Raw genomic sequence first — 15,522 nt, forward strand, 5'->3', positions numbered from 1 at the left:
AGACTAGAAAAGCGCTATATAAATACAAATCCATTTACCATTTAGAAAAGTCCATTATCATGTCAGGACACTATCCACAGCTGATGGGTGCTGATACTTTGAACTTCCTCAGCTGACGTAGGAAGTACAGTCTTTGCCTTGATTTCTTCAGTGTGTGCTGGGTATTCACAGTCCATGTTAGATCGTCAGTAAGGTGTATTCCCAGGTATATCAAACTTGATCTAAATGACTTGACATAAACATAACATTATCGTATATTTGTCTCATTGTTCTTCTTGGACGCGGCTATTATACAGCACTGTTTAGAATCTATTTGGCCCACTTTTGAGGATGTTCGGGTGTTCTCTTTCAACATTCATGAGGTATCTCACTATGGGACACGCCCTCGCGCTGTCCCCCAGAAGCAATTTTACACTCGCCAGCCCTGACTGGCAGGCAGACGTGACGTCTGTCAATAGAGGAGGGACCTCCTACTCTATATAAGACCGGATGTCACGTCATCGCCTTTAGTCTAAAACCTCTTCTCGCTCCTAGAAGCATAATCTCAGACGGCAGGTGTAGCTAAAGGCAACAAAACTGTTCACAGAGCGAGCTAACCACTCGGTCGACGAGCGTTACCTTAACACTACATAGCTGGCTGGGGTTTGTACTGTAGGTAGCCACCATACTATCTACTCAGCCGCTTCCAATTAATCAGGAAGAGATGGCAACCATGGACCCGGCTCCTGTCCTCACCATGGGCAAGAGCAAGGTGCCACCGAGGTTGTGCACATGTGGAAACAAAATATCGGGGGCAGATACCCACCCTGTATGTTCAGCGTGCCTCGGGCTGCAACACGCAGGAGTGTCGATGAGGACAAGTCTGGAGATCACTCTGTCATGCTGATTTAGACAGAATAGCAGACTGGAAGCTTTAAAAGGAGGGTGATGCTTGAAATCATTGTTCTTCCTCTGTTAACCATGGTTACCTGCAAGGAAACACGTGCAGTCATCATTGCTTTGCACAAAAAGGACTTCAGTGGCCAGGATATTGCTGCCAGTAAGATTGCACCTGATTTTACCATTTATTGGATCATCAAGAACTTCAAGGAGAGAGGTTCAATTATTGTTAAAAAGGCTTCAGGGCGCCCAAGGAAGTCCAGCAAGCGCCAGGACCGTCTCCTAAAGTTGATTCAACTGCAGGATTGGGGCACCACTAGTGCAGAGGTTGGTCAGTAATGGCAGCAGGCAGGTGTGAGTGCATCTGCATGCACAGTGAGGCGAAGACTTTTGGATGATAGCCTGGTGTCAAGAAGGGCAGCAAAGAAGACACTTCTCTCCAGGAAAAACATCAGGGACAGACTGATATTCTGTCAGAGGTACAGGGATTGGACTGCTGAGGACTGGGGTAAAGTCATTTTTTCTGATGAATCCCCTTTCCGATTGTTTAGGGCATCTGGAAAAAAGCTTGTCTGGAGAAGAAAAGGTGAGCGCTACCATCAGTCCTGTGTCGTGCCAACAGTGAAGCAACCTGAGAACATCAATGTGTGGGGCTGCTTCTCATCCAAGGGAGTGGGCTCACTAACAATTTTGCCAAAGAACACAGCCATGAATAAAGAATGGTACCAAAACATCCTCCGAGAGCCACTTCTCCCAACCATCCAAGAACAGTTTGGTGAGGAACAAGGCCTTTTCCAGCATGAAGGTGCACCTTGCCATCAAGCGAAAGTGATAACTAAGTGGCTCAGGGAAAAACATCAAAATTTTGGGTCCATGGCTAGGAAACTCCCCAGACCTTAATCCCATTGAGAATTTGTGGTCAATCTACAAGAGGCGGGTGGACACACAAAAACCCACATATTCTGACAAAGTCCAAGCATTGATTATGCAAGAATGAGCTGCCATCTATCAGGATGTGACCCAGAATACCAGGGTGAATTGCAGAGGTCTTGAAAAAGAAGGGTCAACACTGCAAATATTGACTCTTTGCATAAACTTAATGTAATTGTCAATAAAATCCTTTGACACTTGTAATTATACTTCAGTATACCATAGTAACATCTGATAAAAAGATCTGAAAACACTGAAGCAACACACTTTGTGAAAACCAATACTTGTGTCATTCTCAAAACTTTTGGCCACGGCTGTATATAGACGACTGGCTCATAGCGGCAGAGTCGCCCCAGCAAACTCAGGCCCACACCAGTCAGCTCACATCGCATCTGGCAACCCTGGGTTTTGCGATAAACTGGGAAAAGAGTGTTCTGATTCCAACTCAGAAAATCACATTCATAGGGCTGTCCCTCGATTCAGTCATGTTCAGAGCGTGTCTGTCTGCGGAAGGGATAAAAGCTTTCCAAGCTTGTCTGGCACTTTTTCGCAGGGGGGCGTTGCTAAAATTCAGGTCGTGCCTCAGACTGTTAGGACTGATGGCCTCAGCTCTGGTGGTCACTTCACTGGGTCGTTTACACATGAGACCAGTTCAGCGCTGAGTAGCGTCGCTCAAACTGAGCCCGAAGCACCACCGTCATCGCCAGGTCTTAGTCTCTATGGCCTGCGTCCATGCGCTGCACTCATGGAGATGCACAGGTTTTCTGACCAAGGGCGTTGCCATGGGAACGGTCATGACACGGAGGGTTACTACAACAGATGCCGGGCTGGGGGGCCACGCACGAGGGGAGGACAGTGAGCGGAACTTGGACTTTACAAATGCAGTCCGCTCACATAAATTGTCTGGAACTGTTGGCTGTATCGTTGTCACTGAAACATTTTTTGCCCCTTCTCAGAGGGCAACATGTTCTGGTCAGAACGGACAATACCACCGTGGTGGCATATATCAACAGACAGGGGGGGCTGCGCTCACGTCATCTGCACACATTGGCACACAGACCTATAGTGTGGAGCAGTTCTCACCTGTTATCCCTCAGGGCGACACATGTGCCGGGCACACGGAACTGGGGAGCGGATTTGCTCTCCAGGGGCAGCCCTCGCTACAAGGATTGGAAACTCCACGGCGAGGTGATAACGCAGATATGGAGAAAATTCGGCCGGGCTCAGGTGGATCTCTTCGCGTCAGAAGAAAACGCACAGTGCCCGACGAGTGGCCACAGGTTCTACTGTACGGTTTCCCCCCGTTAGAGCTGATCACACCCACTCTGGCGAGAGTGCGGGAGAAGAGTCATGCCTTAATTCTTATAGCTCCCCGCTGGCTGGGAAAATACTGGCTAGCGGAGATCTACCAGCTGTTGTGCGCTCAGCCGTGGCCTCTGCCTCTACGGAGAGATCTCCTGTCACAGGCGCACAGAGAGATTTTCCACCCGCATCCAGAGCGCATGGCTCTGTGGGCTTGGCCCGTGAGAGGCTGAATCTGACCACAGCTGGACTTCCACAGAGTGTCATCAAAACCATTCAGAGCGCCAGGGCCCCTTCTACACGCATTGCATATGATGGCAAATGGCGTGCGTTTGAGGATTGGTGCGCAAAAGCAGGTGTGGAGGCTTTTCAGAGCCCTCCATCTGTCATTTTGACATTCCTACAGGAACGTTTGGACAAGGGGCTGGCGTTCTCCACGGTCAAAGTGTACTTAGCTGCTATTTCAGCATGTCACATAGGCTTTGGGGGCAAAACGGCAGGACAGCATCCTCTCGTTTGCCAGTTCATGAAGGGCGCACGGCGGACGCGGCCGGTGTCAAGAAGCTTAACCCCACCGTGGGATTTAACTCTGGTGCTCGACGCGCTATCTGGCGCACCTTTCGAGCCACTGCAGCAGGTAGAGCTTAAGATGCTCTCGTTTAAAACGGCTCTCTTACTGGCGCTGACATCTGCAAAGCGCGTAAGCGACATTCATGCACTGTCAGTGAATCCGTCATGCATGCGGTTTTTTAGGGAGGATTTAAAGGTTTTTCTCAAACCAAATCCCGCGTTTGTGCCTAAAGTTTTTAACTCGGCATTAGCATCTCGTTTAAAACGGCTCTCTTACTGGCGCTGACATCTGCAAAGCGCGTAAGCGACATTCATGCACTGTCAGTGAATCCGTCATGCATGCGGTTTTTTAGGGAGGATTTAAAGGTTTTTCTCAAACCAAATCCCGCGTTTGTGCCTAAAGTTTTTAACTCGGCATTAGCATATCGCCCTATCAGCCGTCCCTCCTCCACCGTTCTCCACGCTGGAGCAGGGACGGCTGAATGCGCTCTGCCCGGTGCGCGCATTGCGCACTTATGTGAACCGGACATCTGGCTTCAGGAAGTCAGAGCAGCTGTTCGTGTCTTGGGCTACGCCGCACTTGGGGAAGCCTCTTACGAAGCAGCGTTTGTCATACTGGATCGTGGAGGCAATTGCCACAGCCTATCATTGCAGGGGATTACAACCCCCCCATAGGCCTGCGCACTCATTCCACTCGGGGGATCGCGGCGTCATGGGCACTGTTCCACGGCGTGCCTGTTGAAGAGATATGTGTTGCAGCCAGCTGGGCATCACCTCATACCTTCACCAGATTTTATAATCTGGATGTCACTGTACCCCCATGGTCTCATACAGTTCTGAGCGTGGGGTCAGTCACAAATGTCCCTGTCTGACTGACGGATTTAATCGTTCCTCAGTGGTCTTTTGATAAGCTTATCTGGCAATACGGGAGTCGCTATATCCCATAATGAGATACCTCATGAATGTTGAAAGAGAACTTAAGGTTAAGGAGTTAACCCCAGTTCTTTGAAACATGAGAGGTATCTCACCAGATCACCCTCCTTGCCTGGAGCGAGGAAGAGGTGTGCTTATTTTTTAGACTAAAGGCGATGACGTGACATCCGGTCTTATATAGAGTAGGAGGTCCCTCCTCTATTGACAGACGTCAAGTCTGCCTGCCAGTCAGGGCTGGCGAGTGTAAAATTGCTTCTGGGGGACAGCGCGAGGGTGTGTCCCATAGTGAGATACCTCACTCATGTTTCAAAGAACTGGGGTTAACTCCTTAACCTTAAGTTTTCCTCTTTATCGGTAACGTTGAATCTAACCATGGGAGCCGCCATCTTGCCATTCTGTTGACAAAAAGCAGCTACCTCATTGGTGTAGAACGATCACGTGTCGAACCGTGCCACCACTTGGGACCAAAATCCTATAACGCTCTGAAGACACTAGTTCTGCATAAAACATAGACGCATCGACAGTCGACTGGAATTTAAGCGACAAACTTTTTTGGTAGCGGGATGAAACGATAACAGGGTTGACCTTATGACCTATACGACGCTCTTACTGAACCCGGACGTGCGCTGGTTGTCAAGGGGCAAAGTATTGACACGTTTCTTTGATTAGAAAGATGAGCTTAAAATCGACTTTATTGACCATAAGTTTCACCTGTCTGATCATTTGCATAATCACACGTTTCTTTTACAAGACTACCTTACCTAGGTGAAATTTTTTCTCGTCTGAATGAACTTTATCTCGGATTACAGGGGCTCTCCGCGAACGTATTCAATGTACAAGATAAAATTGAGGCTGTGATAAAGAAGTCGAAGCTCTGGGAAGACTGCATGAACAACAAAACAGAGGTCTTTCTGTCGTTACATGATTTTTTTGTGTGCAAATCACCTAGGTGGGACAGACAGTGTCAAACGGGACATTACAATGCACCTCAGTGAGCTGGCTGCACAACTGCGCAGCTACTTCCCCGAAACTGATGAGTTGGACAGTTGGATTCGTTATTCCTTTTCTGTAACATGAACCATGAAAAAAATACTGGGGGATACATAGCTGGAGATTGAATGTCTGAAGGGATACGGGACTGTAAACAGTTTGGGAACCACTGCTCTACACCAAAGACTGCACCTCAGGAGACCCGTCTGTTAAACTCCTGAAGTTCGCAGATGGCACAATGGTCATCGGCCTCATCAGGGACGGTGATCAGTCTGCGTACAGATGTGAGGTTGAACAGCTAGCCGTCTGGCGTGGTCAGAACAACCTGGAGCTGAACAAGCTCAAAACTGTGGAGATGACAGTGGACTTCAGGAGGAGCCAGCCAACACCATTTCTAAACCATCATCCAACCTGTTCTCTGCACATCCAAAACTGTCTAGTTTGGATCAGCCACCAAACGGGACAGGAACAGACTACAACACATACAAATGTGAAATCCAACAGTTACCAATAACATGTCTGAAATGTGACTACAGTCCAGACTAATGGAACAAAAGTTTTGTCTGACCAAAAGAGGTGGTCTGGGGCCGGATCAAACTGAACCACGGTTTGGTTTGTTTTCAGTGTGATCACAGTTTTTTTACAGCATGGTTGTTCAACCAAAAAAAGTTATGTTGTCTGTGGCAAATGACCATGCCACGGGGCTCTCCCACACACCGCCAGTAACAAAACTGTTGCTTTCCAGCATCTTATATCCTCCATACAGCACACACAAGCAAACCTAAAGACAAAACTCAACATATAGTGGCCAGCAGTCTCTGCTGGTGTCTGGCTTTGCAGCCCATTGTCTCTGTCTCTCCGAGTGGCTCTCCGCATTGCCGTCTGAGGCAGCCCCACTGCTGCCTTTTAAACCTGAGGATCAATCAGCTAACAGCTCTCACCTGCACTGATGGATCCTCTCATACAGGTGGAGGTGCTCTCCCAGGTAACTCCACAGTCATGTCACAATCGCCTGTACAACTACAAACTAATCAAACGTATGGAGGTAGTTATAATACAAAATTCTTTATTACAATGTGACAAAAATGATCTGAACAGAAGCTGCAGTTGGTTTGAACCATGCTGGAGTTTCCTGTGTCCTCCTCTACTCTCCTGCTGACCTGATTTCACTTTAACAACTAAACACTCATCACTAGTTATCAGGACCTGGGGTCTCATTTATAACCATTGCGATCACACAACACGGGGCCTGAATCATACGTAAGCCACTTCTCATGCAAACGGTTGGATTTATAAAAACAAACTTGACAGGAAAATATGCGCATTTCCACACAAACTCTAACCCCACGCATACAAACATTTTGGAGACCGGAAAGCGGCGACGCAGACGTGAGGAGGTTAACTGAAACCAGATTATTGATCCACTTCATCATTGACATTAAAACCAACAGCTGTAGTTGTGCTCTGGAACCTTTTAATTGAAAAATATATAAAACAACTGAAAGCTAATTACGTTCAGATTCCGTTAAACAGCCGAGTTATTAATAGTTTTTAATAATATCTTCTAACACTGAGTGTATCATCATCAAATCACTAGTGAGCGAAACGTAGAAAATCGATTCACTTTCCAAATAATATCCCAGAGTGGAGGTGAAGATCCACTAATGTGAGGTAATCGGTCCGGTTGCTCTAAATAAATAAATACTGCCATAAATACTGCCGTGACAGTGGAGCGGGGTTCTGTGTAATGGATGCATGCGAATGGAAGGATGAGGAGGAAACAAGTGTTCAGCAATGTCTGATTAGCTAATACAGATTCTATTGATCTGTGATCTTTGCGCTGAACTGAGTCACTAACAAACACCCCGATGTCAGTGTCAGAACTTTTCGCTTCCTGTTCTCATTGCTTGATGGCATGGCTCTGTCATGAATCGCCGTGGAAACCCATTGGTCAGCAGCATTATTTAATACTCATGAGGTGCTTTGCATTGACCATTTATGTTTGAATGTGGGCTTGTAGAGGGCAGAGTATGAGGCAAATTCAAGTATGAACGTTTTCAGGTGGACTGTGATTTATAAAGTGAACATTGCGTTGAGGTGTGCGTGCGCACGGTTTTATAAATTTGAATTTTATTTTGCGTACGCCATTTCCAGCTTTTGTGCGCACATACACTTTTAGTATGAATCCCATGCACTGTTTTATAAATGATACCAGAGGCTGCATTTAAACATCATGAGAAGTTGGTCGTGCTCTCAGTACAACACGAGAAGTGACGTTTACTGTCGGGACTCGTGTTAAAGTGCCCGGAGCGACACGCAGACATGCTCTGACACCATTGCTTAATAATTAAATACAGGATTTTAAGTTTGTGACCTAAATCATCCCAATAAAAAATTGAACAAATGAACGTGAACCCATTTATTTTTGGAACCTTGAACTTGAGTGTGATCTGTCACAACACTTCTTAGACCACATGTCTTAATCAAAGAAAGTGTCATTTAGAATTAGGCCAATATTTAAAAAAACATGCCATAGACCCCAATAGCAAAATGATCATGGATAATTGTCCAGCACCAACAGAGTGCTAGGGAGATTGGTCTGGTTATGTGTACCTAACGTGAACATAAACCTAAACCCTGACCCCTCAACCAAGTCTTAATTCTTACATATCCATTTTAACTGGTGGGGTTAAACATTTGCCAAAATAGATGATGGTGGAAAAAACAAGATTTTATCTGCTTAATGTAGTTGTTGAATGACATGGACAGATGGAATATAACCTTTAAATTACACAGGTTGGAGTGGGAGGCTGAGAAAGGAAATCCTATATTTGCTTTATCAGGGGTACGAACTTATCTGATTCGAAAATCAAAATGTCTTACTTATTAGTGTTAAGCTGTCAGGAGTTCTCAGTTTCTGGTAGCTGAGTAACAGCCTCAAAGTCTCACAAGGCTTGAATGGAAATTTAAGTTAATGTTCATTAACTCACCCAAGAGCGGCAAATAAAGACAGAACAACAAAGGCCCCAGAACCGATCCCTGCTGGACCCCAAAGGACAGTGTAACCTGCTCCCTAATGATAAGAGGAGCTGCAGCAATAGACGATATGTTGAAAGATGTGTTCTTCAAATATGGGAGCATCGGAATCTTAACCCAAATCAAACAATGAACTTGAATATGAGCATAATATGTCTCCAATAAAGGTTCACTGTGTAGAATTTTGTGATATGTAGTGGTGAGGTTACATGTTGCAGCCGAATACCACTTGTCTCATCCTCCCCTTCCAAACATGAATGAGAACTTATGGTAGTCTTCAGTTGCCATAAAAACTAAAAAGGGTATGTAGCTATGGTGGCCTCGGTTGAGAGGACCTAGTCATAGCGTGCCCGCAAGTTCAGCCTTTGTCATTGATTACAAGGCCAAAACACTTGATGATGCTAAGGTACACAACTTTAGAAGTTATCTCCCTAACATCTTCTTGTGACCACCAACTGCTAATGTAATGGATATGTAATCGGACAGGGGTTTTGCCAAGTAAGTTCAACAAGTGTGAACATGAGACTGTGGAACTGTTGATGTATTACAGTTTGAGTTGAGTTATTAGATGTGTGGCTGTGTGTGGGACAAAGTGAAAGAGTTAGTTTTTATTTGTGCATTTCAAATCTTCTGAATTACCTGATGTGTTTGATATTTGCTGTAAAATTCAGAACATGCAACGTCTGTATATTTGCTTGCTCATTACACTTTGGACTTGATGCCAGCAACATTGTGTCCACTTCATTTCTTTCTTTTTCCCCTTTTATAGGGGCGTAACGCTAACATAGTAGTTGGTAAACGAAATTGTGCAGAAGACCTTCAAACATATAAGGAATATTCACATCTTGTACTATATTCTAAATAAAGTATTTAAATAAAAAGGGCCCATTCTAGGGTAAGGAAAACCACAATTTGTATAATTTAGATGATTACACACTGGTGAAAACATCACTAGGATCTTACACACTGAAACTTTGAGCATTGCTGACATGTTTTGGTCAAAACTTATCACAAACCCCCCAAAAAACATGGACCAAACTGTTGCTTTCAAACGAAGCATTTCCACTTCTACCTTTTCCAAAATCCATGAACTCACATTTATTACACATTCAAATTCCACCACCTGCAAATCACCGTTCAGATGCAGCACAAATGCAAAACAGAATGTTTGCAAATTTTGCCTATTACTGCAGTAAGCAGATTAAATCTATAAATGTGGATGAATAAGAATGAATAATGATAACAGATTTCTTCATAATAACTACAAACAGACAACATTCACATCTTGCGATCAAATGTCAGCATTCAAAAATATGAACATGGTAAACATATCTGCTAAGCATCTGAATGCTAGCACTGTGTGAGGATATAGCCTCGCACACTGAATATTGTTCTCTTGTAACACATGGATTCATTTGACCTTCTTAGAACTTTAATAGTTTCTAAAGTGACACAATCTGCGTAGGAAAATTATATGTTTAATTGAATTGAACAGCCCTCAACTAAGGCCTTCACCTGTGATAAGCCTAAAAGGTTCTAGTGATCAATCATACAGCATATACAGAATTTTCATCAAACTGCATCACAACCATTACATGCAATGACCAATAACTGTCATTAGGAGACCCTATTTAGATCAACTTAGATCCAAATCTAAGTTGAAACATCAAATAATTATTTTTCTTTTTCACACTGAGTACATTTCAAAGTAGGAAAGGACCACATACATACTTTTCCAAAAGTACTACTACTGTCAGTGTGTCCCATTGGACTCTGTATCAGCCCTGCTCTTTAATATTTAAGTTTAATATTTCGAAATGCAACTCTTCCATTTGCCTATGGCAAGGTTTGCAACTTGATTTATGTCTATGCACATAAATAAATATTGGAACATTATACTGCTGAAAAAGAAATTACTTCTCCAATCCATTGTTGATGTGTCTGTAGCTTTTAAATAGTGTATGTCCCACATCTATGGGTACAATTTTTCCAAAAACAATTACATTTATTGTTGGATTTGCAGAACTTTGTCCCATTGCCAAAATTATGTATTTACTCACTGGCAATATTGGTTCTCATATATCACAAACTCTGTAGATTACAGCAAACCGTCTTAATACACCAAACCAGTCACATGCTCTGGACATGGAAGTGTCATTTCTATAGGTGCTTTCAGAAATGCACTGAGCTCCACAGATCCTCCATATTTCCATTAAAGATACTGTGATGCCCTGATGCTGCAAATACCCCATCAACAAAGCAGTGTTTGGCTGCCCTCTCTATTGAAAATTGGTTGTAAACTTACGCTCTACGTGTCAGTAGTCATTAGTCATTTATCATTTCACCCAAGATGCAAGAAATCAAACTGGAAAACAACCATTATCTGGCACGGAACACACCAACTAACTATACTGACATTCCTGTGAAATGGGGAAATATGTGACTGCACTCACATCACTGATAACTGAACAGTGTAATCGGTAAGAGAGGTGACCAAGATGATCACGTTGGCTGAGCTCCAGAGATGGAGATGAGACAAACTTCCAGAAGGACAACCATCATTGCAGCACTCCACTGAGAAACACGATCCTCTGTTCACATGGAACCAAGACCGAGCTGTTTTAGTATCCGTTTTAAAGCATCAAGTCTGGAGGAAACCTGGAACCACTCATCACCTACCAAATACGATCCAATTAGAGAAGCGTAGTGGTGGTAGCATCATGCTGTCCGGGTCAGGGTTGAGGGAATGTTGAATGGAGAAAAGTGCGATACAATTAATGGAAACCTAGTTCAAAGTGCTCAAGACACCTGACTGGGCTGAAAATTCAACTTCCATCAATACGCTGATGCTAAAGCTGCATTTATACTTGACTGGTGCAACTGGTCAGTGCGCATGCCAACTGTGATGTCAACACAACACTTTTGGACTGGATCTTGACATGTGATTGACTCTGTGTCTACTCTGGTGTCAGTTTGGGCCCAAGGTTGTTTCCTCCAGGAGCACCAGTTCAGGCTTGTGTGCATTTCTTTTCCTTGAGATACCGGTCACAGTGTATTTTCATAGCTTTCTGCAGAATGTCTCGTAACAGAATTTGCAATCTCTCCCAATGAACCATTTAGAAAGAAAAAAGCACGACATTTTGGCGTAGATCAAGTCAAAGGGTAAGCTCCAGTGAGTTTCTTGATTATTTTTTATTTTCTCAGGGACTAAAGGATTGGATCTTGCCACTAGAAGAGCGACAGTCATTATGCCCAGTCTCCTTTCACTGATTGTATATACAGATGGACAATGTGTCCACTTCCACTATACTATGTAAAATGAAGCCAAAATATTCCAGATGCTGCTGCCATCTTGTGCGTTTCATGTAATTTGGAGCCAGAGTCTGTGCTGATGTGGAGGGGACCCGCCGTCCTGATACAAATCAATTTCTACAATGAAAGAAACCATCTCTGAGAATAATGTATTTGAAATGTACCTACATTTTTTGGTTTTATCTGACCCACTTGCTGACATAGAGGAGACAGGTACAGTATATGACCTGTACTGCAGCCAGCCACCGGTAGGCCATCCAAATGCTTGGGCTAAATCTATGGCCCATCTATATGAAATCTACATGCTGCAGAGGATAATTTAAGTGCAGACATTGCGATGATAAAACTGATGAACTCAAGTTCTCACATTCGCTATGGTAACAGTTGTTTCAGTCGTTCTTTTCTTATAATTATCAACAGTTCGAATTTCAACTAATTCAACTAATTGATTTTCAGCAAAAAGTCAGATTGTTGGTTGTTTTGTATTTTCATAGACACTTAATCACTTCAGTCAGTTGACAGATATTTAAATGGAAGTCAGTTAATTAATAATTATGATTAATTAATTGATCAAGTTATGCAAAGGCAAATTTCCTAATTCTCCGTGAGACTTTAGTCCTTTTCTCTGCTGGGATTTGTTTGAGGGGCAAGTCAATTAAAAATGTGCTTAGGAAAATTCTGATGGACATTATTTATTATTTTCAGACACTATATAGACCAGGGGTGTCCAAACTACGGCCCGCGGGCCATCTGCGGCCCGCCTCAAAAAATTAAAAAAAAAAAATTAAGAAAAAAAAAAAATAATAATATTTTTTTTTTTTTTTTTTTTTTTTAAACTAACAATTAAGTAGCACTTAAATGGTACTTACTTATACACACTTATTGTAGTTTTGCTCTATTTTTGAAGAAATTGTACTTTCTTGATTCTTGTTGTTCTGGGTTTGTACCCTCGGGTACCCTTGAATGCACTTAATATAAGTAGCTTTGGATAAAAGCGTCAGCTAAATGTAATGTAATGGACTATGGCCCACTGTATTGTACTTCTCAGTTAACACCGTTACGCCCCCCCCCCCCCCCGCCCTGAGCGACGCGATTGTCATCAGTCCGCTCCAGGGCAGGGGGGCGTGGCGGCGTGAGTGGCCCAGACCTTCGTATTTTTTTCTGTATGTGGCCCTCGGGATAAAAAGTTTGGACACCCCTGATATAGACTAATCTGTAAATCAACTAATAGATGATGAAATCACGATAAGCTGCAGATCTAAATGAATGCTAAAGATATTTTCCACCAACTACTCACTCTAATTTAAAATTAGAAGGTCCTTGTTGAGCTTTGCCATCAAGTTACCTGAGGATACAACTATAAAACAAGCACCTCTGCGTCTTGGGACATTTACCTGTCAAATCTGAGATTTAACCGTGTCTCAGGCACAACTAAAATCAAGAAACAACAGTCATGATCTCTGCTACTGAATCGACTCTGCACTGCACAATTTGAATAACCTCAAAATGTATCTGAACATTCAACACACTCAACAAGCTTAGATATCTTCCAGAAAATCCTCCCACAAACACTCTGACAATTAAGCAACTGTTGCCTGTGTAGTAGGCTAAAGAGGAAGACATAGATCCAGCCAGAGAAAAGCGTGTGAGGGCTTCTTACCTGCTTTTCTCACATCCTGAACGGTTTGTTGAAGGTAGGAAAGCTCCCGATCGTCACGGAGGACGTCTGGCAATTTAATGGGAATGCGGAAAGAAGAAAGGCAGATTGGAGGAAGGTGGCAGATGGGTGGAGAGCCGGGATAAAGAGTCACTGCTGGCTGCTGCAACCCCTCTCTGCACACTGAGCCCTGAAAACTGAGCTGAGCAGACTGCTGCACATATCCTTGCTCCTGCTCCACTCTCACTCCCTGTGGGTGCCGCTGCCTGTTTTATGCACTAGATAGATGCAGCAGAGTGTTTGGCAACACATTTATATAAAATTGTCTCGGCCCATAACATATTCTATAGTTTTCTTGTTCTCAACAAATCCTATAAAAAACACCACGACTAACAATGAATTGATGCAACTGTCTTTATTGTGTTTATCCCGAGCCTGATGTATCTGTGCCATCGAGCTTCACTGTCGACCAAACCAATTAAAAACACATCAGTGATTCACACTGTTGTACTCTGTCACATCTACCTTCATTACCATGAGCACGCATTGTACTTTATTTTGGCTGGTGGAAATACTCACAAAGGCACCAACTTTGTGATAATCTGCTAAACTCCAATTACATCCAGATAAATTTCCTTGTTGAAGTAATGGAGAATTATTTTGATTTAAAATAATGTATTGTATCTGTCACCTTTTCTCAGCAGGAACGAAAACAATTGTTGCTAAGGCCCATAGTCGGGTTGGGAGATGGCAAAGAATTAGGAAATTAGGTAGTGGGTTGTTGGTTTTGTCCTTTTTCATTGTTAACATTCTATTGAAAGACAAGGACAACACTCACTTCCTTGAATGGGAGACATATCAAACCACAGATATACATTCAAAAGAAAACCCTGACACTGTCTCTGTTGTCAAATAGTCTGTTGGTTACTCTGGATGATTGACCTCTAAATTACAAAGTCGGAGACTGTGACCTTCAGGAGTCAGCACCTCCATGTGTGAGGCCATGATTCTCTGCTGGAAAAAGTAGATGTCTTCCTGCAGAATATTATTGCACCAAGTGATGTGAAGTCTCTTGTTGTGAATGAAAAAATTATCCATGAGGCAAAGCTTTTAATTTAGTCGACATACGCTAATGATATCTGGGTGGTGACTGAAACAATAAGACAGAATATACAAGTGGCACAAAAGAGCATGGACATCCAAACAGAGCTCGGAACATAGCTGCTGGCCATTCAAATGGGGCCGTTGAGGTGGTTTGGGTGCATGAATAGAATACCTTCCTTCAGACGTTTTCTGGGCCCCGTGTAATTGGAAGGAGAACTTGCTTGAATTTGATGTGATCTGGGAACATTTCAGGTTGCCCCTGGAGGATCTAGAAAACATTGCTGGGGAGAGGGAGGTCATTAACACCCTGGATAACACGAAGAAATGGGATGGTTGCAGATAGCTTGGCTGTAAAAGGCCCCATGTGAATGTATATAAACTTTGAAACGTTGAAAAATGTATTATAAGATAACCAATCCCACCATATCATCAGAACTATAAGGATTTGGTAATATTTGGGGAGAGGCGGTGGACTAGTGGCAGAAACTTGGACTACTGGCAGAAAAAGGTCTCTGGTTCGACTCCACGGTTCGACTCCACGGAGTTTCAACAAAAACTTACCTGGATAGAATAACAACATAAAGACGAACCTGGATCTGTCCAAAAGTTCAAAAGACTATTCTCCCTACCCTGTCTAGTGCCCCTGAGCAAGGCACCTTACTCCCCCAACATCTGCTCCCCGGGCGCTGTACATGGCTGCCCACTGCTCTGCTCTGTGTGTCTGTCCAAAGATCACACCAGATGGGATAAATGCAGAGGACTAATTTCCCCATTGCATGAGTGTGTCTATGCATGTTTGTGCATGTGTG

The sequence above is a fragment of the Limanda limanda genome, chromosome 3 (assembly GCF_963576545.1).
Source record: "Limanda limanda chromosome 3, fLimLim1.1, whole genome shotgun sequence".
Lineage (NCBI taxonomy): Eukaryota > Metazoa > Chordata > Actinopteri > Pleuronectiformes > Pleuronectidae > Limanda > Limanda limanda.